This window comes from Copadichromis virginalis, linkage group LG5 (assembly GCF_057382275.1).
Source record: "Copadichromis virginalis isolate Kocher_CV1m ecotype Utaka linkage group LG5, C_Virginalis_male_GT1.1, whole genome shotgun sequence".
In the NCBI taxonomy this organism is placed as follows: Eukaryota; Metazoa; Chordata; class Actinopteri; order Cichliformes; family Cichlidae; genus Copadichromis; species Copadichromis virginalis.
In genome coordinates this window covers 8859981-8884637 of record NC_140622.1, presented here as the reverse complement: position 1 = coordinate 8884637, position 24657 = coordinate 8859981, and the positions used below count along the sequence as shown (strand labels likewise).

Here is a 24657-nt window from a genome sequence, read left to right as displayed (position 1 = left end):
AAGGTATGCAGAAGAAGATCTGAACACAAAACACATTGAACCTTGAAGCAGATGTGCTACAGCAGTGACCACACTGTGTGCCCGTCCTGTCAGCTAAGAACTGGAAATTGAGGTTAAGTTTGCACAGGCTCATTTACTTGAAACCTCAATTCCAACTGAGCATCGTTTAAACGCTGCAGCCTATCTGCATATTGTAGCTGACCATGGCTATGCCCTTTCTGACCAGTGCATCCATCTTCTAACGACTGATTTAAACAGGATGAAACCATGTCACAATATTTAAATAATCTTAGACTGGTTCCTTGAACAAGACGGTGACTTCACTGCACTCAAATGGCCTCCATCACCAGATCTCAGTCCAACAGATCTCAAACTGTTAGGGTTTGGTGGAGATTTGCATTCATGAAAGGGCAGCCAACAAATCTGCAGCACATGGTCAGATGTGGCCATCTCCCTGCTGCACTCATGGATCTTTGTTGTTTCATCCTGGATTGTAGTTCTGACACTCACTAGTCCTCAGCCTCTTTCCTTCCAATTAGCATACAGCATCAGGGTGCTGGACCTGGGACAAAGCCCTCGATGCATGGTAAAGAGCTTTGTCTTGAATAGGTGACTATTATTAGGCTTATCTTCAGACTCAAAAACAGAGGTTTATATTGTTAAACATCTTTGTTCCTGTTATTTTACTGAAACATGTTTATGTCCTGTCATGTAAGGCTGTATGAATAATCTAAACATAGTAGTGGTATTATTCTATTAGCAAGTCTGTGCTGCAAACGCCTGATACACTGCATCTTATTAACACACTGGTAAAGCAAACTGTTGCACTGGGTGGCTTTTCGTTTTTTTTAATTATAAACTTGGGCGCTGTGTTTTTGTTTATTTATTCTGAGAAACATACAGTGTAGTAAATGTTCACCAGAGAGCCAACTGTGGCTAATCCGTGGATGAAAATAGTCCCCACTAAATGCACTGTTTATTCCTGTTTGATTAATGTTTGCTAAAAGCTGTCGTCCACAGTTGGTTGGGGAAATTTAATATTTGTGACCGAGCTGATTGTACAAATTTACAACTAATGGGACTGAAAAAGTGTGTGTGTGTGTATCTGATAGTGGGACTTATTATTCAGAAATTTGGTTAATATTAAAATGGCATGGCCTTTGCAAATAAAAGCATGAAATGGGGGATTTTAAATGTGATTGCAACGCTCTCTTTGTTTGCTTTAGAGTGATTGAAGAAGTGGGTTTGGCAAAGAACTGGATGTTATAAAACCTGAAGTATTTTATCTTTAAACTCCAAGAAGCCAATAACCGAATGCAGCTTTGCTTTTCTGTTGTTGGCCAACTTATTAAATCCACTGTGATAATGTGGAGTTTGTGTAAATGGAACAGGGATTGTGAGGGCTGTTACGATAGGAGGGTGTGTTTGGTGTATGTACACGTTGTTGGCTGTTCAGCTTGTTTTTCTCTGTTCGTCCCTGTTAGCGTCTGATTTCTCCCCACCGTAGTCCTGCTGCGCCGTGCATCCAGAATCTTAATTCTCTACTCGTTGCCTGAGCTTATTCTACCATGATGATAGCAGCAAGCGCCCTTTACTTCTGCACATGCACTCTTGCACATTTTTCATCAAGCTGCTTTTTTTGTGCATGTGTGATTTTGGGGTCCTGTTTCAGAAACACTTGATTTCTTCACCCTGAGAGTCGCTGCAGAGCAGATTAAAGGCACTGTCTTTCCAAGCAGGCTCAGTATTTTACACAGAGCGACACACATACCAATACATGCACACCCTTACGCATTTTGGACACAAGCCTATTTTTGCTTTGTGAGTGAAAGAGGCTTGTTTCCAGATACCTTTCTTCTTCTTCTTTTTCTTTTTAAATGGGCACAATGTTGTAAAATGCAAATATGGGCCTAATGCATGAAAAGCAAGAAATGTTTTCCTACAACAAAAAAGTGAAAGCAAATTGACACAGAAATAGCACCAGGAAGCTCCGGCTGATGCTCCGGCGTACCAAACCATAACAAGACGTTTTCGACTTTGAGTACTCAAAGTTTCCGAGTTTCCATAACCTCACCTTAATAGAGCAGTTCAACAGTTTGGAAAATAAAGTAATGTGAAAAACAAAACATATCCTATTATAATTCTAATACACACAAGGTCTGCCAATGGAGACCTTGTGTGTATTTCTAACGTGGCAGCGACTTTGACAAACCAGCAGTATTTGACCTCACGAACTCACCTGTTTCCTAGCAGGTACTAAAATGTTTAAAATTCAGAATTCATAATGCCTTTGATGAACAACAAATGACACATTACAAGGTGTCATTCATTTAACAGAAACTAAGCCAACTAATGCAATGCATGTACTCCATGGTTCAACAACTTTTTAAAACACCTGTAACTGTTTTCTGTGCGACTCCGTCTTGTGTGTTCTCACTGTAGTCTGATGGACTTGTTGCTTGGAAATGACCCCAAAACTCTCCCCAGACTAATAGGTAACAACAGAAACTTCTTTAAGATAATCGCTCATTGCCGAAACAGCATGATTGACCATCTTTTATAGAGGTGCTCACACTTGCTGATGATCAGTTAATCAAGTGTGTTTGATTAGCAGCACCAGGCTCCCCCTTGTACTCGTAATTCCAACGGAAGCAGCAACGGTGTGCTTGCTTTTTTACACGCTGCTTCTGCATTTTGTCTTTAGTGCTTCTTTAATAACTAATGATGCAGTGTCATATGTCCTGTATTACTGTTCATCTTAGCTTCCATTTACATTTTAAAACCTGGAAAGGAACAGATGACTTTTGTTATGGTTTTACATGTAAAACCTTAGAAATGTAAGGTGACTCTATGCTTATTAGCTTTGTCGCTGGAAGTCTCACTCAGATTGGGTTCAAATGTACGCTTTTATTTCCTGTTGTAAAAAGTTGTGAGACCCGTTTCAGTATTGCCATCATATGATGGTTGAGGATTGCCAATGGAGACCTTGTGTGTATTTCTAACGTGGCAGCGACTTTGACAAAGCAGCAGTATTTGACCTCACGAACTCAAAGAGTTCTGGCATCTTCTAAATGTACTCTGCAATAATAACTTGTGACAGTCAGCGACTGAGACAAGGTAAAATTGCATCACTGAAGGAGCATGAGCTCAGTAAACATTTTCCTGATTAGTTTATGGTCCCAATTCAGTCACTACTTTCAAATAATATTTGTAAACCATGGCCCACATTAGTGTTCAGAGGGACATAAAGCAGGATACGCTTTACTGTGTTTCCTGTGAGCTCGCAGTAGATCTCAGTAAGATCCACCCTCACTGGTGATGTCTGCAGCCAAAATATTCAGTTTGAGGCAGTCGTCTATAATATGACTTAAGTTGCCAGTGCTTGATGTCATAGTGAACAAGTCCATCTTTTATGTACAGTCTGCAATTATAAGACTTTTGTTTGGTCTCAACTATTCATAGACGGTGCACGTCACCCACATCCTATTCAGTCGGTCAGTGTTAACCATAAAAGAAACACAGCACTGTTGTCACCAGTGAGGCTTGCAGACTTTAGATTCATGGTGTCAAAGCAAAACAAGGCAAGACAGAAGTGAGCTGAAGGAAGCAACCCACGCAGCCTGTCACACATCCAGTTCTGCTGACCATCTTCATGGATTAATTGGATTTACTTGTGACAAAGACATGTACAGTAGATGCACTGAACCAAATGCACAGCATCAACTGTGCAATTGCATCGCACACATCCAAAGAAGTGAAGGATTTCTTCATTTCATATTTTAATTTTTTATTAATTTATCTTTTTTTGCAGGCCGATTGCATCTCTTCAATTTCTTTATCGTTTAAAATTATTTTTTAAAAAGTAAAACATTACAAGTAATTACAGTATTTTTTAACCTTCCTGCCTTCTTGGGACCTTTTTGTGCCACTGCTATGTGTTAAATGGCTGCCATTTCCACTGTGTTCAGTGGAATATAACCAAACTTGCCACAGGATAGTTTTTACCTGTCAATGTTAATATTCCAGTGTGAATTCCTTAAATCAGCCTAAAATGGCTGAGCAGCAGAAATCCCCACACCCATCACCCTGGGGACCACTTTCTGCCCATTGACTTCCATTATAAACGCTATTTTTCAACCCCAAATTATCATCATATGATTTTATTTTTTCTTCTTTTCTTGGATGTCAATGAAGACTCAGGGCCTTGAAGTTTTAATTTTTAAATTGCAAAAAAAATGCAAAAAAAATAATGGCAGGTCAAAATGTATGTTGGTGCCAATCTTTGGTCCATCTAAAGGCCTACTTATAATGACAATCACATATTACTTCAACTGGTTTTTTGTGGAAATATTTAGTTTCGTTTTTTGGTTTTTGGGGCTTATAACACAGGGCGCTCATGTAATAACACTGGGATTTGAAGGGTTAAAACAACGAAAATATAATTAAAACTTTACATGAATATTTCAGGGAGAGGTAGTTTTACAAGGTTGGCTAATTTAAAGTGGAATAAAATATGGATATATGGTCTTTTTATGGCGTGGCTGAGAATGGTCCCTAGGGTGATGGGTGTGAGTTTTTTAAAGGATGGCAGGAGGGTTAAATAGTGACTCATGAAAGACAGTATAAATTTATTCATTCATATATATATATGAAGATCTGAAAAGGAGCCAGATGACAGCAGCAGCTGAGCACAGTAAAGGTTTTGTCCCTTTTGAGGTAAATTTCCTTAAAAAGAAAAAGAATGTCGTTTTAATTTGAAGGAGTAAACAATCCTATTTAATGATCACAATTACTGTGTGAATCACAATGTTTAGTCTGTGCATATTTACTAGAAATCCAAGTACACCAGTATCAACTTGCAGACTCCTATATTCTCATAGTAATTAACCACCCTATATGTTACAGTGTAGTGCAATTGTGAAAATGTCCGGCATCTTGGAGAATTTGCCACAGTTTGTTTGTGGATTTGTGCCGTCTAAGTGGCTTCTGTCTCTTCATGTAATCCCAGACTGAATCCATGATGTTGACTTCAGTAGCCTATGGGGTCTTTGCCATCTGCTGCAGGACTCCTTTAATGCCTGATCACTCCAACGGTGGCTTTGAGTCACAGACTACTGTACTAAGACTGCACACAGGGTGAAATAAAATCCAGTCCACTCAATGAAAGCTGTTTATTTCTATTAGTAAATGACCATCAGGTTAGAGTGAAAATGCAAATCATGCAACTGATTAAAAACCAAAACACTTCATGTGTGATGCCTGTAATTTTTGCTTCCTTTGTATCTGAGGAGCACGATCTACATTACATTATAGGGAAAATATTTTCAACTGAAATGAGGAATGACCTCAGAAGCTGACAAGACATTGCTGTTTCCAACACGTCGGGCTATCTAAAGGACAACCTGTTGTGAATTCTTTCGGGTAGTTGGCCCGCTAATTCACTGTCATGGCTTTTTCTTTTCAGCTAAAAGCATGCCTGGCATCTCTAATCAGCAGCACAGGACTCATGTGTTGGCCTTGATACAGCTCCCCGGTGTATCCTTGTACTTCAGCTGACCCTTTTTAGCCACTGCAGTAGATTTTCTCCTACTTGAAATGATAAAGTGATAAAGTTTCGTTTTCTGCTTTGCCTAATTTTGGCTTAAACACTGAACATTTTGATGAGGTATGCTCTTAGACACTGGCCTGAAAAAAAAATCCCCGCAGCAGATGGCAGACAGAATGCAGTCGTAACCACAAGTGACACATTTGTTTTTTATATTCTTTATTTCATCTATTATTCACCACTGTACTGTCTGCACATTAATGTGTATGGCAAACAATGCTTTTGTCACCCTCTTGTAATCAACAGTATAGTGAGCTACTGTTTTCTTCCTCTATCAGATGTCTTTGTTCGGCCTGTGGGTTTCACAAAATGTAGGAAGCCTGTAAGACAAGAATGTGTCACCTCAATTTATAACTTTTGGCATCACGACCTTTGGAGAAAGCTGCCTGAGGACATTTGGGTGGATGATCGTTCTAATTTAAGCTTCAAAACTCTTGCTTTCTATATAATGTGCTTCACTTCCTGACCCAACTTTTTCATTGATTTTAGGGTGTTTTCACCACTGTTTGTTACTGTTATATCAATTTCAATATAAGCACCAAAAACAGTACGTGAGGAAATCTTATCTAGCATCTTGAAGACAATTTTCTCATGCGGCGATAACAATGGGCTGCTAATCATACTTGCATTGCTACCTTTACTTCTAGAATAAAAAGGTCATCCAAGGGAGGAGCAGACGTATCATCTGTCTTCCAGCCCACAGAGTTTGGAAATCATAAACTAAATTTGTCAGCTAAGTGGAAACAGGTCTGAAGTTTGCTCTTCTCTGGTCTCTTCTATTAAGGTTTCACATTTACAAGTTTTTCATTAAAATTATTCCTTGTGTTTTATTATTGGTTTGATCGGGAAATTACATCATACTGAGGTAAGAAGAATAACTATTTTGTCATCATTCATGTCTATTGTCATGTTATGTCAAGTATAATATAATAGTTTTCTAGTTTGTGTAATTTTGCTCTGCGCTCGTTTGTCCTTCACCCTGTGAAGTGGTCCAAGCTGTCCATCTAGCCTAGTATTAGTGCTAAGCTAGCGTTAGTGCTCTTTCGATGACCTCTGTTTCTCACCTTGAAAATTGGCTTACCCCCCCAAAAATTCTCCCTTCTGTGTTTATTTAATTAGAAGTTAAAATAAGATTGTTTTTGTGTGTGTATTGTTATAGTGAAGGTTGATCAACAAACCTCATCCAGGATCATAATCTATTGTACGCAATCAAACCACATCATAACCTGTGATATACTTTCCTCTTCTGGCAAACCTGTGCCCGCTTGTTTTTTGTCTAGCAGACGCCAGAAATGTAAAGATCACATATACTTCCAGCTTATTTACTCATTTCCATGCTGCATGGATAATACATGGATATCCAACATATAATAAAGCATGTACCCACAGAAATGTGTACATTTTATTCATTTTATAATATTTTGTTACACTCGAGAAAAAATTAGTAGTTGTTCAGCTGTTCAGGCATTAAATGTTAAGAATCAGACATAATTATACAAAGGTGTGAACAAATAGATGAGCTGGGCAGATCATATCTACATTAGTTACAATAAATGATTCACAGAGTCAGCCTCGTTAATATTTCAAATGTAAAGATAACTGCCTCAAGCTAACTGCTGATGTGAATAACAGTGATAATCTAACAAAGCATCCTCTGTGTTATACTTTGGTAAATGTTTATTTGAATGTTATATTTATCTGAATCCACAATGAAGAGGATGATATAATGGTAGGGCCTATGTATCTTTTATTTTTTTCCACCTGAGGATTGATTGCTAAGTACTCTGTGATGTATACCCATACTCACACTCTCTCTAGGGAACAGCCCAGTATGATCAAATTTGTCCGTGCTGTTAGCCATTAAGCTGCTGCTTTGCTCGAGAGTAGCTGCTGAGGTTGGTGTGAATGTGTTTTTGTGGTTGCGTGTGCAGATTGAATCAGTTCAATCGTCTTACTTCCACTGAAGTGAAAGAGTATCTACTGATATACATCTTCTATCTGTGATATTCAGTGCTTCGCGAGCTTTGTTTTACAGCGCCCATGGAGAATATTGTAGCTGGAATCACAACAAAATAAATACTAGGCAGTCTTCCATACATCCAGTCCACCGAAAGAAAAGAAAGACACAAGAGACAGTTTATAAAAAACACTTTGAATAGCAAATCAAATAGTAACAAGCATGTTGCTAAGAAGATTTAAAATCTTACAGATTTGGTTTTATTAAGTTTGAAAAAAATAACAAAAATAACAATAACTCTGTTTATAAAGTGCTTTCAAAAAGTGCTGAACAGCAATTTGAAGATAAAAAAGATTTAAAAAAAATTAAAAGCAAAACAGTTTAAAAACTGCTGAAACAAAAGGGAACAACAATAAAAAACAGTAAAAACTTTAGGCTTAGAATTAAGAGGATTGGGTGAACAAGTGGGTCTTTACCTGAGCTCCACAGAGCATGCCTGCCTAATATCTTGAGAGAGGTTGTTCCACAAAGATGGGGCATGAAAAGAAAAAGCATACTCCCCAATAGCTTTTCTGCTGTCTTTAGAAACTTTTAGAAGGCCAGTATCGTGAGTTTGGTGAGCACACGATGGAACGTAGAGGTGCAAAAGCTCAGAGAGATGTGAACTTTGTAGGTGAGCAACAGGACCTTGAAATCTGCTCAAACCTGACAAGGCAACCAGATAAGAGATTTCAGTTCTGGATCTTTGGTTAAAATGCAAGCAGCTGCATTTTGTACCATCTGTAAACCTCTAAAACCTTTCTTCGGTGACCCGGAAAGGACAGTGTTACAATAATCACTGCGTGAAGACAAGAACCTCTGCAGTGTCAAGTGATTAAACCTGTCTGGTTTTAAGCTTTGAAGCATCTACCTCTAAAACTTCCACCAGGGTCAAATCATTTTTAAGCTTCAGGGTTTGCTTTTTTTTTTTTCGCCTGTCCCATTTGGTTCTTTAGCCATCAGAATTGTTGTCTGAAGACCAACGAGGATACCCAATGGATTTACTTTGCCAAATGGATCATCGTGGCATTGCCGTATTGGTCCATTTGGTCGATCTTTGTTTTTATTATTTATTATATTTTATTTTCAGATGTTACAGACGGGACAGACATGAGTGAGAGATAGGAAAGGGAGAAAGAAAGAGGAAGGAAAGGAAAAACAGAAGGGGAGAGGGACAGTGAGAAAGGGGGGGAGAAAAAAAAAATCTCCTGGATCACCTGTTGAGAGAAGAATAGAAAACAAGCAAAAAAAGACAAAAAAAACAAAAAACAAAGCAACATACTAAACACAACACCATCGCATTAATCTAGCTAAGTGTAAACAGCAGTAAATACTAAATATTCAATGTTGTTGTGCAGCACGCAGGACAGATGTGCTTCGAAGTAGCAGCCAAGAAAGGTGTAATTTGGGTCTACGAGCAGTGAACACCCGTGTGCATACCTGTGTGGATCAGCGCGCTTGTATTCCAAAGGTTTCTCCATGTAACGATCTGCTAGGGAGTGTGGGGGGGCCACAGCCCCGTCCTCCAGGGCATGAAGCAGGTATGGAGGAGATCAAAACTCCAGACATCCAGAGGCCCCCAGAACACAAGAAACCATGGAAGACCAACAGAGGGGCAGCCGCGCCAATGTTCCAGTAAGAGCTGAGGAGAGTCCCAGATGAGTTTGCTTTTTTAATGTGTGGCTCACTTAGTGCTTTATTTGAAATTAAACATAGGTTTTAAAACTGTAGCCCATGTGCATGTTTGTGTGTTTTAATTAGTTTTATTTATATAGCACCAAATCACAACAGCAGTCAAATGATGCTCTATGAGCAAGCATGTAACCAAAGTGGAAAGAAAAAACTCCCTTTTAAGAGGAAGAAACTTCTGAACAGAACCAGGCTCAGGGAGACGCAGGACTCTCCTGAACCATTAACTAATCTCTTTGTAATCAAAAGTTGTTGCCTAAAGGTTGAGAATGTTGCATGCTCAGCTTCTGGGTGATCAACTGGTTGCCTTGCAATCAGTCACCAAATGCAAAAAAATCTGTGCACCCACTAGGAGATTGCCATTACTCTGCTGTGCCTGAGGCATTAGTTAGTTAGCTTAATCCACACACCTCATCTTCAACTACTCACAGACAGGTCTGTGAATAGAAAGAAATGCATTTGTTTAGACTTCTGTTTTCCTCCATAGTATAGTCAGCACCATTAGCATTCGGACAATATCAGTTAATTGTGAGTCTCTAAAGATGGAGATCTGTGTATATAAGCAGTTACAGTTCCTAAACAGTTAATACAATACTTTTGCTTGACACCTTGAATTAAACCTAAAACCTTGCACTCCGATTTCATCGTGAGAAAACTACAGAAATTGTCATCGTTCCAAATTCTTACAGAGCCGACTGTATGCAGCCGCAATCAGACAGAGAGCTCATAACAAACGGCATTTGATTTTTCTCTTTCTTTGCCTTTGTGAGTATCTGTAATCCTCCACCTGCCGCAGTCTCTGGTGGCTGTTTAGAAGAAAACTGTAAACACCAAATGACTCCAATCGATAGAAATTCGAATAATTCCATTATGTATAGCCCTAAGTGATGACATCAGTTTATACCACATGCCCCAGTGTGGCTCTGCAGAACAACAATCTGCTCACAGGTACCTGAAAAACAGAAAGAGCAAAGCAGATGACAATGTGCGTTTAATCAGAAGCCTTTGAGGAGTGCCTGAATAAGAAGGTGCATAAAACTGTTTACAGGAATTTTAATCCATTATAGTGATAAGCCAAAGTAGGTCAGGGAGACTGGCAATGTTGACAGAAAGGTGGCAGAAAGAACAGCAATAACAGTACTGCTAATGACAAATATATCATCATCCTGTTAAAGTTTGGATTTCATTCAGTGCTTTACTAGCTCGGCGCGTGTGAAATGGAGTCTTTGCTGTTAAAACATATGCAATACATCAGTGTCCTGACTCTACAAAATGATTTTATCCAGCTCAGTGAGCTACTTATGCACTGTGACAGAGCTATCTATTCTAACAGTCACAGGGATGCATGAAAGATACATGCAGATATTCTTTAGTCTCGTCACTTTGAACCCACTTATGAAGTCTTTTGCATTCTCGCAGCCTTGCCCGGGCATTCAGCTCGGCACGCCCACCAGCAGAGAAAACACGCTTTCTTCAAGGTTGACGTGTCACAGCTGTATCTGTTCCATTTGCAGACCCTTGAGTATTATCTCGAACAATCACAGAGGACGCTATCTTTAATGAACTCCTCACAGAGGCTCTGTAAAAAAACACACACACACATGCGCACACATCTGCACAACATGTTTGATGTGCCTCTTCAGATGATGTGCTATCTTTTGCTCTGCGATTGAAGGCAGATTGTTAGAGTGTTGGTGTGAGCCGATGAGAAGCTTATTTTACAAAGTGGACTCGCTTAGATGCTTCTAAACCCAGTTTTTAAACATTTATTTATGCCACGCCATGGTCTATAAACTCATATACTGTTACTTGTCAGAATGGAAATTGGTCTTTGACAGAACAAAGCAATTCTACTGTGAATGGCAGTCAGAGATGAATAGGAGGCTGATATCCTCTTATTTGTAACCCCTGCCTGTCAGTTTAGCCACATTTATTATGACTGCATACGATTATTTTTAGCAGATTTCCTGACAAAACCACAAAAAAACCAGATAACGATAACATAGTAATATATAGCAATCGACCTGATTTAACATCCTACACTGGGAGGTAAACGGTAAGAGTAGGGTTTTTAAACAGTAGGGTTTTTTGGGCTTTTCTTTTTTTTCTCCAGACATGAATATAGAGAAGAAACTGCAGCTTAAAGAGTGATAGTTTAATTACTGTCATCTCCCCACATACAAAGCAGACAGATCTAAAATTAAGAGCTAAATTGAGATCAAGTCGCTTATAAACTGTTTATCAGTCGCAGAGTGACCAGTATGTCGAACTTTGGAAAGCTTCGGAAAATGCGCAGCTTCAACAAAGGCACTGACTGAAACTCTGTCCCGAGACAAGAAAACATAAATAGCTTTGCTGCTATCAGCTCTGCGATCATTATGATTATGATCAAGATGAATTTGGTTATTGTTGTCATTAGCAGATCATCATCAACGGAATGATTGAAGTGAAGTAGATGTGATAGCACCAAACAGTCAGAGTGGTTTGATGAAGTTCTGTGAATATATTATCCGGATAGTGTAAAAAGTACAATATAGAAGCATAGCTTCTTAATTGGCTTAATGTTAGTAGTTCTTTAACCCTCCAATTCTGTGCACCCCCACCCCCCTGACTTTAGTGTTCCAGTCAATATTGGCTGGTCAGTTTTAAGACATCACAAACATCAGTTCTGCACCAGCTCAACATGATTCTTCGCATTGTTCTCGTCCCTGTCAGCTCGTCAGCCGTGTTTCAGCATTTCACAGCATTTTGTGTCAGAAGTGCAACCAAGGCAAGTCTTCATCAGAAACGCTCAGCGAGCACGGTCACAGACTGGGAGAGTGCTAATGCTGAGACAGACACATAGCTGGGGGAACTGTGCAGCCATTTAGCCATGTGTCACCTCAAGACTAGATTCACAGAGTGAGTCATAGCCCGCCCCGAGCAGGACACTGTATGTTCTTGACCACTGTGAGTCTACTGTCATCACAAACGGGGGAAAATAGGACAAGTTGCTGAAGTCATGACAAAGGGCTGTGAATGCTGATGCTGAAAAACAAGGCTGACACAGTATTTTATTACCCTTGTTATGCTGAAAATAAACAAGAATCCTGCTCGTGCAATTCTGTTACCTGAAGACCGTTAATGCTTTTATCATGAAAATTATTTAGGGAGCCCCATAGGTTTAGATTTATGGATTTAATTCTTTTCAGATAAAATGTATTTGTCCCCGAGAGCCACTTAAGAATTGCATAATGAAGAATCGGTACAATATAACAGAAAACATACTTCACAGAGCAAATGTACTGTGTATATATATATATGATGCAGTTGTACCACTTTATAGACTGTACTGTGATTTTATTTTATTTTTGCACACACATGCAGTTCAGCATAAAATGTACAACTGTTCCACATACTATAACCTATGACTGCCTATATTCATACATGGTGTGGTCTTGCATGCAAACACACATTAATTACAGAGCTATATTTAGTTTGCAGGGCTCCAAGCAGAAACCACAAACTGCTACAAATTCAAATTTAAAATTCAAATTTTATTTGTCACGTACACAGTCATACACAGTACGATATGTAGTGAAATGCTTGGACAACTGCAACACAGCAAGTTGATGTCACGTGTACAAATCTTTGCCCATAAGTCCGTTTAATCAGCCTTGTTTATCAGAGCTGTCATAATAATAAACATTTGCAGTCCGTTACTCTCAGAAACGTGAGTGAACCTCCACAATTAAAGAACTAAATCAGGGCTGTTTCTCTTTTAGTGAAACTGGTGAAAAGGCTGGTCACGAGTATACTTGCGCGTTTTCCCAAACTGACTCCATGCAGTTGCTCCAGAAGATTGCTATTGATGCTAATGGGAAAAATTGATATAGTGAGTTACCAGGACAGACCGATAGATGATTTGTAGGCCTAATTATGACATTTCATTAAAGAGATCCCAGTGGAGGTGTTATGGCAATTTTTGATCAAGCACGCAGTGCGAACGCTGCTTCATTTATCATGGAAGTAAATTATGAAGCATCTGCACATCCAATAAGATAAACTCCAGGGCTGAGTTGTCGCACGGCACTGTGATTCCACGTTTGCCGTGTACCTGCAGAAGCGATAGCGATCTGACGCGATATCAAAAACGTGAAAGTAGAGGATCAGCAACAGGCGGCCGCTTCCTGTTTGTGTTGGCGAAGGGTTATGAGCAAGAGGGGGATCATTACCTGTACTTCAAAAACATACTTTGAAAGTAATGAAGTCAGATGGCACTATCTACTCAGTATATTAAGGTGCTGATGGTAACAGATGGCGCTTTTTAGCATATCAAAGAGTCCCTCCTCCACCAGTTTGCAGAGTTATTATTTGTGTTTGTATTGGCCATGAGATTTTCATTCAGCAGTAATGTCATCTGTGTAGAATTTACATTTCATCAGTGCTTCTTTAATTAATGGAAAGCTCTGCCTTATGTTGATGAAAAAGAAAGCACAGTGGGATGTTTTAATGGGAATCAGAATCAGTAAAACGTAATAATTCAAAAATGTAACGACAGACAATCCGACCTGCCACAGCAGGAGGAGCACGAGTGCAGTCGATACCATTAATAATGACTGCAGTGAGCATGCTGCAGCAATGACATGGTAGCAAGGATATTATAGTTATTATTAGGTGGCCGTCTAAAAAGGGCCAAAGGGGCAGAGATATCTTCTTGTGAAGTAAACTGTGCACAAAAAATATTTAAAATGTATTAACGTAGGAAACCCTGATTGACATTGCGTGCAGTGCCTTGGAACTGAATAGGATTACATTTTTAATTGCATTTGAGCTATTTGACACACACATGCAGTATTTAGGGGACTTGACTGGAGTGCTGCCGCCTCTTCTCAGTTGGCCAATAACGAATCAGATTCCCTTAACCAAATAGCCATGTGGCACTGTGCCTTGTTTCCTCAGCCAGTGATCTAGCACTATAATCCCCCTTTGATGAAAAAGTTAGTAACAGTGTTCTTGCTACCAGCTCTGGCCCCCAATGAGGATATGCATTTGTTTGTCGTGTTGCAACAGAAAGTCTTGGCAGGAGCAGAAGATTTTGCATCATAGCAAAAATATCATATAGTTGCCAATAAATTTAACTACGGCAAAGCTTGTAAAGTTCAGGTTTGCTTCAAATGTCAAATTATCAGGTATCGTGTGTGGGGGGGGGGGCAACCCAACTATATTCTTATTCTGTGCCCAATAAAGTGGACCCACAGTACAGTAAATGTATTTTATGATTGTGTCTTCTTATCTAAAACATGTACAACATTAAAGCAAATAATAAAGTATATAGAAATGTATCAATTCAATTCAATTTTATTTATATAGCACCAAATTACAACAACAGTCACCTCCATGCGCTCTTTATGTTGTAAAGTAAAGAGCCTACAATACTAGAGAGAAAACCCAACAATCAGCAAGCACTTGCTGACAGTGGCAAGGAAAAACTCCCTTTTAACAGGAAGAAACCTCAAGCAGAACCAGACTCAGGGAGGGGCGGGCATCTGCTGTGATTGGTTGGGAGTGGTGGGAGGAAGACGGGACAAAAGACACAGAGTGGAAGAAAGCCAAAGATTGATAAGAACTAATGATTAAATGCAGAGAGGTGTACAAACACAACGTGAGTGAAGAAGAAGTGCTCAGGGCATCATGGCAAGCCCTCAGCAGCTTAGACTTATTGCAGCGTACAATTGAAGGAGGGTTTAAGGTCACCTAGCTAACTTAATAAAAAACTAAAGTTTTCAGCCTAATCTCAAAAATGGCTAAAACCAATCAGCTGCTAAGTACTCAATTAGGATCAAAGTGAATCCAATGAACTCTTCCTTAAGGTGAGGAAAATGTGGCTTCGTCTTTACGTGAGAACACTGTGGTGTCCCATGAGATTTAGTGCTAGCTGACTAAGTGAAGCTGACTCACCCTTAGCTCAGTGCTGGCAGCCAGAAACAATGTGACATTCATTATATTCTCCAGAGTCTTGGCAAACATTTCACAACAAATGCTACTTGGTTTTTACATTTCCCCATCTTTTTATGCTGCCTATAGTTTCTGTTATTTGATATAAATATGGTAAAACTTTAAAAAGGACTTCAGACAGGTGATCCATCACAGTGACAGTGTCAGCTTTTATCCCCTCCTGATTATTGTAGCGCCTTTAATGCTGTGAAGAATTTCCAAATTATTTGGCATTTACAGCCTCTCTACCACACGGTCATAATGTAACTGTGGCAGCAGCAGAAACTGATAAGATGTCTGCTGTGATGGATGGCACAGTGTATCATAAGAAAGTTTAGATTTCACAAATTCAGTTTAACAAAGTAGTGAAATAAATAAAAAATATTACATGGAAAGTAGGAGTGTTTTTTTTTAAATCCGCCAAAATTGAACTTAATTGAATTGTCACTTTTCCCATAAATTAAATATTATTTTACAGCAAGCTTTTCATTCTGATAAGGTCTAATATTGTTGACTAATTCAAAGACATGCAGTATCTGTCTAAGCAGCAGTGCTCCTGAATGGTACAATAAGTGCCACCCTGGATGATGCATTTGTGGTATGTCTCCGTAATCATGGTCATTACCCATGAAGGGCATTTCTTAGGTTGACGTGCATGTCAGATGGCCTTTTAAGTCAAGGTCTCTTCTGGTAGTGCTGCCCTGATCTCTTCAGGCCATTTTACAGTGACAGGATGAGCACTGACTTCTGTCATTCCACTGGGTGAGCAGCCTGCGGTGAGCCTGCTGGTGTCAGGCCAGCTGAGCCATGCTGCTAGGCAGACTACTCCATGGCCCTTTGCTCCTGGGTCTACATCCATGCTCACCTCCAAACCAGCCCAGCTGTCCCCACTTCATTATGTGCTGATTAGGAGTAGATTACTCTGTGAGGTGGGTATGATCTGCTAATTTGCAGCACCGCTAAAGAAGGGAAGTGCACCTCATCGAAACTTGTCACGTTTTAAGCAAATTTGTAGCCAGCCTCCTAACATGACCTCAGAACTCCACCATTTAAATGATTTCACTCACTTAGGTTCTCACCGTTTTAAACACTGTTCTCTAACCTATTAAAGCTTTCATTAGGGCTGGGATCTGCTTGATGACAGTATTAGAGAGAGCTCAGCTGTAACCCACAAAACTGAAGCACTTGTCTAACTAACCTGGAGCAGGCGTTTCTAGGTACGCTCACCTGCTCGTCCTCAGGAGGAACAATTATATTGAGAAGAAGGCAGCCGGGAAGAGGGGGGAGTCCCCAGATGGCCTCTGAGCCAAACCCTTGCTAATTGATGATGTTCGGCATTCAAAGCAGATTCGAGGGGAAGCACTTTCTTCTCCTCTCTCCACTGCCCCAACATCTTTGTTTTGTTTTGTTTTGCTTTGTCAACTCCCGCCGTTTGATATGCATATCAATACATGTTTTATTCATGGCCTTTTGGAGGGAAATCAGTCAAGATCACCTTGCCGTTGTCTGTAGACACAAGAACTACTCGCCCTGTGTACATGTGCTCTGAGTTGCCATTTCAAGGCTAATTTTGCAGCACCACCTCACACTCAGGCAACCCAAAGAAATTAATGATTTATGGGATTGTCACTCAGAGGTTGCAAAACAACCAGAACTGTACATCCTGCATTGTTCTTTCAGTTTTTCGGCTGCTTGTAGGGTTTGTTGTAAAGACACAAGACAGCTACGCTGATGGCCTGGCTCAAAATGAGCACTGATATGATGTTCCTGGCAGAGGCAAGACAGGGAGGCTGAGCTGGAAGGCTTTACTGCCCATATCCCACAGGACTCATATGAAGTACCTGCAACTTACTAAAAATATGAACTTTAATTAAAAAAATATTTCATTACAATAATGTCTGCAGTTATTAAATCTCAGGATCCCTCTGGATGCCATATCTGTGAAATGAGTGCATGTGTGTGACTATTACTGTGCATTATGCAAAGCAATTCAAAGTTTGCCTGATAATCTGATTATCAGATAGCACCACAAGCTGCTATCAGACTGAACACATTCGTCTGTTCCAGGCAGTCTAAGCAGAGACTCAAAAGGAAGGGAGCCTCATTAAGAAGTTCCGCCTACATCCGTAAAGCTAGAGTTACAGGGTACCGTCAATACACCAAAGGACACGGTCACTTATTGTATGAACACCACTGATGCCTGGCAGAAACTTGAAATTTTGCTTTAAAGTGCTGGCTAGCAAATATTAACAAAATTTTGCAAAGGAGCAGAAGAGGGAGAACATCTTGGATATTGGATGGATCTACGAAGCCCTGAACTATACCCTTGCTTTATGAGACTGCTGTTTATTTCCAATTTCCTCCTTACAGTCTTTGTTAGTTCATATGTATATTAACCGTGAAGGCAAAGGTCTCCAAACTTTAAGCTAATAACTTGGCAATTAGAAAAACATCCTCTTGACTTATCTCTCTCCTATCACCAATGCACCACGGTTATCTTTACACATCTAATAGTTGGTGGTTGCCGTATTACTTCTTAAAGTTTAATATAGAATCTTTGAAGTGCAATTCACATATACAAGCCTACAAAAAAACAATAGACAAATGTAAGTTGAAACATCTGTATTTTACACAGAAGTACAAATGTCTTGCTGCACTCAATACTGCAGTTCAGCTACCTCAAAAGTTGAACGTTGGAACTTAGGAGTGACAACACGTGTGTTCCAAAAAAGCCAGGAAATATAGGAGTTGTTCTCAAGCTAGGTAGAGTTATTCATCTATCACTAGCAATGCGTGGGATTTTTGCACTTAATAAACACATTCGTGGATAGAGTCTGATCGGGGCACTGCATGTTGCTTATTTTAGTGAGTCACAAATACACAATAGCAGCAGTACAGATTAAAGGTTTGCGATTTTACTACTGTTTACATTTAATCGAACCATCTTGGGTTGTTAACTTAGGGTTGCTGAGACTGCTCCAACTTTCCAAGTGGGAACTCCAACTAGAAGGGGTGGAGGTTTCCTGATTCAAATTCCCACTGGGAACTCTGAAATTCCGACTTGTACAAAGGGATTCTGGTGCATTCTTGAGTGACTGCTAGCTTGGAAGAAAAAATGCTATATTCATTAAACATTTCTACTGCTTCAATCAATAGTAATAGCAAAGATGGCTAATACACTGCCCGTTGCATTCTGTAAAATTCTCTATAATATATCCTGAACGTGTTAATTACCAGGTAATGTTAACAAAAACCTGTATCCTAAAATCAAGATTGTCACTGCAATTCTACTGCTACAATACTTCAAGCCTGACTGTGCGTCATTGCTTTTTCACCTGTTAAAGTTCAGGGTTAGCATACACTCAGCTTTAGCATCACTCTGGGTTCTTTGCTAGCTTTGTGTTAGCATGCTATCTGTGCAGATGTTTGCAAAAACCCAGTTCTGTGTTTTCTGGATTCAGCTTCCACTTTAACAATAAAGTAAAATGAAAAATAATGTTCACATCTCCACTTCTCAAAAGTTGTAGACCGCTCCACGACCTCTTCTTTGCACACAAGCTAACAACCGCTAATTGTAGCACCAGAAGAGCCATGTGATTACTGAATTTAGTACAGTAATGTGTTACACTTCTGCATTATTTAAAAAATGTTATGTAATTACAGTATGTGTTACTTTGGAACATGTTTCCCACAACTGATGAATAGAGACACTATCTGAAGTCCAACTATTTTGTTTACTGCCCATATTACAGGACTCACACTCTGTAGGACACTTGCCCTGGGAATTGGATGTTGAGTATTTCTTTCGTGTTTCTTGTTAGGCTTTTCTGCCCAGATAGGTGTTATATCAGACTAAGGGTTGTGTAATCATTTGTCACTTCACTGGGGAACTGAGTCTACCTGTCCGTATGTCTGTCTAAGACAGAAAAACAAACAAACAAAAAAAAAAACAAACCAGGGTCCACTGTTCAGCTCCATCATAATCGGAGAGTGATAGAATAAAAAATATGATTAATTTTGTTTCACTTACCTCCTCATCTTGATTCTCATGTGTTTGCTCTGCAGAAGGTGCAGTAAGCTTTAAAACGGCCACATTAGAGTGCCATGCTGTTCACTAACCATGCACAATAAATTTACAGCATGCCTAATAGTGTTGGCAGACGCACAGTTATTGTGGGCAGCACAAACAAAAAGTCTTTTTAGAAGCAGTCATTTCATAGTGTACTGTGCTTCAAAGCAGAAACAGTACTTACACGGATTATGTAGGAATCCATGAGTCAGGAGTGTCTTCTGATTATAGTTGTCTATATTCAGCACAAATAACGTAGAGCATTCATCTTTTTTCTGTAATGCTAAATACATGTTTCTGAAGATAAATCGGGCCAATCAAAGTATACAAAGAAATTCACTGTGTTCTCTCTTTTGCCAAAACCTCAAGCTACTCAAAGCTGCTGACCAGATGTTTTGGGAGCGGATTTTTCTGTTGCTGCAAACAGAACAATAGTGAAGAACATAAATGCTGACTATTTCACATTTCACACACGACGAGCTCATTCCTGTAAGGAGTCTGTTGTGGCTAAAATGGTTGCAAAAGCTTTCCGAACAAGGTCAGAATCAGAACATAAAGACAGTTCAGGACAGATGAATCAGAACTGTCGTCAGGCCATTAATCTTCTCCTTTATGGACAGCTTAGGGGAGAGACAGCAGAGTCTGCTCAGAAATATCTCCCTTCCAGCTCTTAGAAGATTGCCATTGATACCACGTGAATAGCTGTTTGATTGTGGCTTTGTTGGATGACATTAAAACCTGCGAGCCCTCAGTGGATTAGTTTCAAAGGACCAGTACAAACAATGCTGTTCAAAAAGCCCCCACTCAATTGCTTGCTGATACAGATTGGCGATTATTGTGCAGGGCAGTATTTTTCACACAAACTCTTTTGATGGATATACCCACAGAAAAACATCTTCCAATAAAGGTTAAACTTCTTTATTTTATTTCTGTATTGATTGCTTTGCATGTAGAACATGCTCTATGATCAAAATTAGTGCTGTAAAAAAGATCGACGTGTTAACTTGAGGATAGGAAAATATCATCAGTGCTCTTAGTGTGTAATTAATGCTGAATAATATTTTGTATTTGCTGTCGATCTTATGTTTTCTGTTTTTAGTAAATAAGTGTGCTTTTTTCGGATAAGTGAGCATATTATCATGTTCCATTTTTACTAATACAACCAGAAGTAATTCATGCAATATGCAAGTAAGCACATAACATTAAAAGTTTGGTATTTAAAGGCGCATAAAGTGAAGCAAAAGTTACTTGCACGTCAGTCACTTGCTTTATTGAAATAATTGGTATTTTTAAAAAGCCGCACAAAAAAATAGTACAAAAAGTTTTTAGCCACACCTCATTTCTATATACTTTGCTGGGAAAAATGGGAAATGCATTTGTTTATTGAAAAGTGCAAACATAGAGTCTGTACAATTTCGTGTAATTGCTTTAACTAGTCTTTAGGAATAGTTCTCCAAGTTTCTTGAAGGACATTCAAAGCTCGTCTTTGGCTGTCATTCTGCAAAGATGATCTCACACCGATAAAGTCGAGGTCCAGGCTCTGGGATGGTCACTCCACCTAATAGTTCTCCATTGTGTGTTTTTTCTATTCAGGTATGGAGTAAAATATATACCGTGTTGAAAATTCATGCTGAAAAATGATGATGCCAATCAGACTCCATCACAGGATGGACCAGAATCTGTCAGTATGTCAATCTTTCATCAGTTCTAGCAAGACCCCCAACACTTCACAATGACAGAGCTTCCACCGTGTTCTGCAGATGGCTGTAGACTCTCACTGTTGAACCTCTCTTCTGACCTCCTCCTTACACATTGATGATGATTTGAAGCAAAAACTAAAAATTTAGATTAATCGCTTCTTATGACCTGTTGCCGCTGACAGCCATCCTTCCACCTGAGACCACTTCTAAGATAAGATAAGATAAGATAAGATAAGATAAGATAGAACTTTATTAATCCCTCGGGTGGGTTCCTCTGGGAAATTCGGTTTCCAAAAGCACAGCACCGACAGAAGTTACAGAGTTACAGAATATTATATACACACACACACACACACACACACACACACACACACACACACACACACACACACACACACATAAATAAAATATACGAAGGGGATAAATAGAATAAATAGGAATAAAAATAAAAATACAAGTGAATTGCACATTTCAAGTATTGAGGTCTATTTCCACCATTGACTATTTACAAAAGTATTGCACAAGGTATTGCACAGTGAGGTAAAGAGGCACTACAGCTTAGTTGTTCCCCCCTCCTTTGTCCACCTGTTTCTCCTCCCTCTCCCCTCCAGAGAGGAGTTAAACAGTTTGATGGCGTGTGGGACAAAGGAGTTTTTAAGTCTGTTAGTTCTTGTCTTGGAGAGAAGCAACCTGTCACTGAAAAGACTCTTCTGGTTGTTAATGGCCGTGTGCAGAGGATGCCCAGCATTGTCCATAATGTCCAGCAGTTTTTTTTAGTGTGCTTTTCTCTGCCACTGTCACCAGAGTGTCCAGCTTCATGCCGACCACAGAGCTAGCCTTCCTGATCAGTTTCTCCAGCCTGGATGAGTCCTTCTTTGCTGTGCTGCTCCCCCAGCACACCACAGCATAGAAAAGTACTCCAGCAACCACCGACTGGTAAAACATCCTCAGGAGCTTCCTGCAGATGTTAAAAGACCTCAGCCTCCTGAGGAAGTACAGTCGGCTTTGGGCTTTTTTATACAGGTGCTCTGTGTTGCATGACCAGTCCAGTTTATTGTCCACCCACAGCCCGAGGTACTTGTACTTGTTGACCACCTCCACCTCCTCCCCCTCTATCTGAACCGGCAGTGGACCTTCTCTGGACCTCCCGAAGTCCACAACCAGTTCCTTAGTCTTTGAGGTGTTGAGTTGCAGGTGGTTTGTGTGACTCCATGCGACAAAGTTCCTCACCAGACTTCTGTACTCCTCTTCCTGATCATCCCAGATACACCCCATGATGGCCGTGTCATCTGCAAACTTCTGAATATGGCATAGTTCAGAGTTGTAGCAGAAGTCAGAGGTGTACAGGGTGAAGAGAAGAGGGGACAGCACAGTTCCCTGTGGTGCTCCTGTGCTGCTGACCACTGTGTCAGACGTGATGTCCTTCAGCCTGACGTACTGTGGCCTGTCGGTGAGGTAGTCGGAGATCCAAGCCACCAGGCAGGGGTCCACCTCCATCCTGTTCAGTTTTTCCTGAAGCATACAGGGCCGGATGGTATTAAAGGCACTGGAAAAGTCAAGAAACAGGATCCTGACCGTGCCTTTTCCCCCATCCAGGTGTGAGTGGGCTCTATGCAGGAGGTACAGGATGGCATCCTCCACTCCGACATCCACCTTGTATGCAAACTGTAGTGGGTCCTGGGCATGTTGTACCTGTGGTCGGAGGAGGTTGAGGAAGAGCCGCTCTAGAGTCTTCATAAGATGTGACGTCAGTGCCACCGGTCGGAAGCTTTGGCAAATAGTAGTATCAGGTTCTTGTGTCAGATCTTTGCTCCAGTTTTCTGTAGATTTGTAGGCCTACTACTATTTTATGCCTGTGAAATTATTTTATCTTTGTCATTTTTATAGATTCAACTAAGCTAATAAGAACAAACAATGTGTTTTTGCAATAGACTGCTTATACAGTAACCAAAAGTACCTGAAGATATCATTTAAAATGAGCTCTTTGCTCATTTGTCTGATATGTGTAGACCCAACACTGCTTCAGCCTTTGAGTTTGGTGCCTTTTTAGGTTTGAATGATTCTTAGGTTAGTGCTAAATGGCTTAACAAAAGAACACCCAAAAATATTGCTTGAAAATGGACACGTATGAGTTTCTGTACTAAAAATGAGTGAAAAAACAGTCAAAGAAAAACTCTGAAGACCCTCAGAAAACCAAAGAAAGTGGAGAAGGCCACTTTAAATGACAACTCTGGTTCCTTGGAAGCAAAATATAATGAAATCAGGCTTTTTCACATTACTGTATATCTAAAATGAAGTAGAAATAGTTGTACAGAAATACCAGAATTAACAGTTAACTTCAGAAGAACGCATCTCATTATTATTGCCTGTCAGCTTGCCATTTTCAAAATAGGGTTAAGGTTATCGGTTATTTTTTAGGCAATTAAAACAAAAATAACCCTAACCCTTCATACTGATGGCATGTGCTGTTTCACATTACTGATCTGATCAAGTATTTCCCACCCAAGTTTATTTAATTATAGTTTATTTAGTTTACTTATTCATTTTTTATTCTTCAAATCTTACATGTTTTATGTGTAACATGTTCATAGCTGATAAATGGTGAAGCATGCACATCTAGTGCAATGTAATTTCAATTGTTTTGGATTGTCATTGCCTTTGTTTTTGCAGACAAAGAAGCAATCAGATTGGATTCTTTCTGAGGTCAGAACCAGTCAGCTGAAACACCAGAGAGATTTCAGTTCTTAATTAAAACATTGTAAAGATTCTGTGACTGTTTGTTTGTTTATGTAAAGAATTTATTTGTGATCATAAAAATGCAGGGATGACCTAATGTCACTTCATGGGTAACAACACAGCCAGAAAAAAAAGAGCTTTTTTTCTTCCCAAATGCATCTGCTGCTATTATCCTGCACTGTGGCATTGAACAGCATTTTGGAGCCTTTCAGAGTTTTAATGAGGACATATTTGATTTGAAATTGTTATGGAAACAAACATGTCAGCAGAAGGATAGAGTGTAGACAGTAGTGGATTTTCAAAATATCCTGCGATCTACTAAGCATGAATGACAGCAGTGAAAATACAACTACATAAATACATACAGAAGTTAACTGTAATCCGTGCAAACGGACGAAATAATCTGCAAACTGACAGAGAAAAACGTGGAAACAGCAAAGATCAAAGACTTTTTCTACATCTGTACATATTTTTCGCTCCAGTTAGATGCGAAAATCTTTGAATGTCAGCGTAATGCAGGCAGCAGCCAATTTCCATAGTGCTGTAGGTAGTCCCTGTGGCAGTAACCTGGTGCTTTGGGCTGGAAGTTGCATGAATCATGTTGTAATACCGAGAAGAAGAACAGCCTGTCGCAGGTGTAACAGGGCTACTGGGATACATAGTAAAGTTAGCAGAGTGTTAGAGAAACACAGTTTTAGGACTTTCAGCTTGACCTACTTCTTTTTTTTCAGTGCGGTTTGATACACAGGAAAGCATGCTAAACAGCATCATCTACACCAGATAAGACAGTTTGATTAATGCATGGACAATTCAAGGCACTTCATTTTACAACACCCTCTGTTCATGCAGAGTGAAAAATGTTGGAGTTAGCCTCTACTGTACACAC

The 24657-nt window shown here is 39.7% G+C and overlaps 1 protein-coding gene across 2 annotated transcripts in view; it reads left to right on the top strand.

Annotated features, from left to right (window-relative positions):
* cntn4 (contactin 4) overlaps positions 1-24657 on the top strand; it is a 213203-nt gene that overhangs the window by 27091 nt on the left and 161455 nt on the right. The gene's annotated exons all lie outside the window — the stretch shown is intronic.